The sequence below is a fragment of the Leucopleurus acutus genome, assembly GCF_964270905.1.
Source record: "Leucopleurus acutus genome assembly, chromosome: 7".
In the NCBI taxonomy this organism is placed as follows: Eukaryota; Metazoa; Chordata; class Mammalia; order Artiodactyla; family Delphinidae; genus Leucopleurus; species Leucopleurus acutus.
In genome coordinates this window covers 77,186,381-77,190,476 of record NC_139150.1, presented here as the reverse complement: position 1 = coordinate 77,190,476, position 4,096 = coordinate 77,186,381, and the positions used below count along the sequence as shown (strand labels likewise).

General features: G+C 36.1%; 1 pseudogene across 1 annotated transcript; it reads left to right on the top strand.

Moving 5' to 3' along the window:
• The first annotated feature begins 1,869 nt into the window (after positions 1-1,869).
• Positions 1,870-2,669, top strand: LOC309963757 (large ribosomal subunit protein eL42-like; annotated as a pseudogene). Its single transcript has one exon. The product of its transcript is annotated as a large ribosomal subunit protein eL42-like (transcript).
• Positions 2,670-4,096: the final 1,427 nt, after the last annotated feature.

Here is a 4,096-nt window from a genome sequence, read left to right as displayed (position 1 = left end):
ACATCATACGTCATGAGGGAAATGCAAATTAAAATGACAATGAGATACTACTATACACCTATTAGAATGGCCAAAATCTGGAATACTGACAACACTAAATGCTGACAAGAATGTGAAGCAACAATAAATCTCATACATTGTTGGTAGAAATACAAAATTGTACAGTGATTTTGGAAGACAGTACAGCAATTTCTTACAAAATAAAAAATACTCTTACCATAAATTCCAGCAACAACACTCCTTGGTATTTCTCAGATGTGTTTAGAACTTATGGCCACACAAAACCTGCATAAAGTTGTTTGTAGCAGCTTTATTCATAATTATCAAAACTTGGGGGAACCAAGATGTCCTTTAACACCTGATGAATGGATATTAAACTATGGTATATCTAGACAATGGACTATTATTCAATACTTTTAAAAAATGAGCTATCAAGTTATAAAAAGGCATTGGAGGAAACTTAAATGCATATAACCAAGTGAAAGAAGGCAATCTAAAAAGACTACCTACTGTATGATTCCAACTATATGATATTCTAGAAAAGAAAAATTATGGAGACGATAAAATGATCAGTGGTTGCCAGAGGTTGGGGGAGAGAGGGATAAATAGGCATAGCACCAAGGACTTTTAAGGACCAGTGAAACTACTTTATACTATATTATAATGGCAGCTACATGTCATTATAAATTTGTCCAAACCCATACAATGTACAACACCAAGAGCGAACCCTAGTATAATTATAGATTCTGGGTGATAATGAGGTGTCAATGTAGGTTTATCAATTGTAACAAATGTACCACTGTTTTGTTTAATAATGGGACAGCCTCTGCATATGTCAAGGCAGAGGGTATACAGGAAATCTCTCTACCTTCTCCCCAAATTTGCTGTGAACTTAAAGTGACCTAGAAGTAAAGTCTATTTTTGAAAAACAGAAAAATAAAAAATCAAGAGAAACTATCAAACTGCTTTTCACAACAGCTCTATCATTTTACGTTTCCACCAGCAATGTATAAATGATCTAGTTTCTCCACAGCCTCATCACTATTTGGTGTTTTTACTAGTTTTTATTATAACCATTATGATAGGTGTGTAGTGTTATCTAAATATGGTTTAATTTTCATTTCCCTATTTGCTAATGATATTGAACTTCTTTTCATGTGTTTGTTTGTGATCTGCATTTCCTTATTAGTGATATACCTCTTCATACCTTTTGCCCATTTATAATTATATTGCTTTTTGTTTACTCGAGCTTTGAGATGTCTTTATATTCCTACATACTAATTCTTTGCTTGGATAACTAGTTTGCAAATATTTTTCTCTTAGTTTGTAGATCATCTTTTCATCCTCTTAACAAATACTTTTTGTAAAGCCAGTGTTGTTAATTTTGATGAAGTCAAAATGATTATTTCTTCTGGATTGAGCTTTTGGTGTCAAGTCCAAGACCTCTTTGCTTAGATCCTGAAGATCTTCCTCTATGTTTTTTGTTTTGTTTGGTTTTCTTACTAAAAGTTTTATAGTTTCACATTTTACACCTAAGTTCATGAACTATTGCAGTAATTTTCTTACAAGGTATAGGGCAAGTTTCATTTTTTTGTTATGGATGTCCACTTGCTTCAGCACAGCTTGCTGAAAAGTCTATCCTTCCTCCATTGAATTGCTTTGGCAACTTTTAAAAAAATTATATTGTGAGTGTATTCCAGGGTTTTTATTATGTGTCGTTGAGGTACTAATCCCTCTACTAATACCACACAGTCTTGGTTAAAGTAGCTATGGAAAATGTCTTGAGCTTTCCTGTGACGAGCAAGTGGAGGCAGGAACGTGGACGTCAGGCTTCTGGTTTTCAATTTGAAGACACCTTTAACTGCAAAGATGGTCAATGCACCAAAAACCCGAATGACTTTCTGTAAGAAATGTGGAAAGCATCAGCCTCACAAAGTGATCCAGGATAAGAAGGGAAAAAATCCCCTGTATGCCCAGGGAAAAAGGCTCTATGATCAGAAGCAGAGTGGCTATGGTGGGTAAACAAAGCCAGTTTTCTGGAAGAAGGCTAAAAGCACAAAGAAGATTGTGCTGAGGCTTGAATGTGTTGAGCCCAACTGCAGATCCAAGAGGATGCTGGCCATTAAGAGTGGCAACATTTTGAACTCAGAGGAGATAAGAAGAGAAAGGGCCAAGTGATCCAGTTCTAAGCTTTGGGAATCTTTTGTTCTTCTAATTTTTAGAGGAAAATGTGGAAGCTGTAAAAAAAATTGTCTGTATGAGAATAAATACAGTGATAGTCTTAAAAAAAAAGTTTTGAAACTGGGTATAGTGATTCCTCCAGATTTATTTTTTTAATACGTTTACTATAGTTCCTTTACATTTCCATAAAATCTGTGCAATAATCCTTTTTTTTTTTTTTTTTTTTTGCGGTACGCAGGCCTATCACCGTTGTGGCCTCTCCCCTTGCGGAGCACAGGCTCTGGATGTGCAGGCTCTGCGGCCATGGCTCATGGGCCCAGCTGCTCCATGGCATGTGGGATCTTCCCGGACCGGGGCACGAACCCATGTCCCCTGCATCGGCAGGCGGACTCTCAACCACCACCAGGGAAGCCCTGCAATAATCCTTTTTTATATTAACAATGCATCTTGATGGGATTTTGGTAGAGATTTTGTTAGACCTATATATAAATTTGGGGAGAATTAACATCTTTATTATGTTGAGTTTTCCCATCCATGAGCACAGTATGACTCTCCATTTATGTAGATCTTCTTTAACTCCTTTCCTCAGTATTTTGTAATTTTAGGCATGCAGATGCTGTACGTGTTTTTCCATTTATACCTAAGTACTTTATTTTATTTTGAGCAATTGTAAATTGTTTTTGTTTCTACATGTTTATTGTTAGTATAAAGAACTACTATATTGATTTTTGCATGATGATCTTCTATATTACAATCATACTCAACTCATTTATTAGTTATAGATTTTTATGGTTTCCTTGGAGTTTCCTATGTAGACATTCATTTCATCTACAAGTAGGTCAGCTTTATTTATTCATTTCTAATCAATATACCTGTTATTTCCTTTCCTTGCCTCATTGTACTGACAATAGCTTCCAGTAATTGTTAGATAAAGGTAGTGATACTGGATTTTTTTGCCTTGCTTTTGACCTTAGGTGAAGAACACTCAGTCATTCACAGTTAAGGGTTTTATTAGTTGTAAGTTTTTGGTAGATGTTCTTCAAGTAGATGAAGTCCCTTTCTCTACCCCACTCCTAGTTGGAAGAGTTGTTGCATGTTGTCAAATGTTATTTCATAATTAGTTGATAAGATCATGTGATTTTTCTTCTTTAGTCTGCTGGTATAGTGCATTGCATTAATTGACATTTGAACGCTGAACCAGACTTATGTACCTGGAATAAATTCCAGTTGATCAGACTCAATAATGATTTTTATTCATTTCTAGATTAGATTTGCTAATATTTTGTTGAGGGTGTTTACATCTAAGTTCACCATATGTAGAATTTATGGTTGACATTTCTTTTTTTTCAGTACATAAAAATTGGCCTTCATAGTTTCAGATGAGAAATCTGATTCAATCAATTTGAGTTGTTGTCACTCTATACATCTATTTAGGCATCCAAGAGATGAGATGAAAAACCCATCCAAAATTTAGATTTGGAGACTGATGGTGCCAAACATGCACCAAGGAGGTAAGAAAAGGTTTATTCCTCTCATAATGACATTTTCCAGAAAGAGCATACAGGTTCCCAAGCAAATCCAGATATCACTTGAAGTAGCAGGAAAAGGAGACTGACTTAGATTTCATAGTGGTTAGGGGCATCAACTTAAGTACCAGTTCCGGCATGTAGTGGGGGAGTGGAAACTCAGCCCCTCGTTGGAAACCCCCACCCCCATAGACCTACATCACAGTTAAGAGAGGAAGGCAGAATGCAAACTACCCCCACTTTCCACCACATTGTTTCACCTTATCGATGGCAAAAAGATTGAGACTCAGCTCTTCACCAGGCCCCACTCATGTGTTGGGGATTCAAAGAAACAGTGGGAAGCAGAATACTAACTAGCAATACCTGACATCTTAGATTGCCTTATTTCA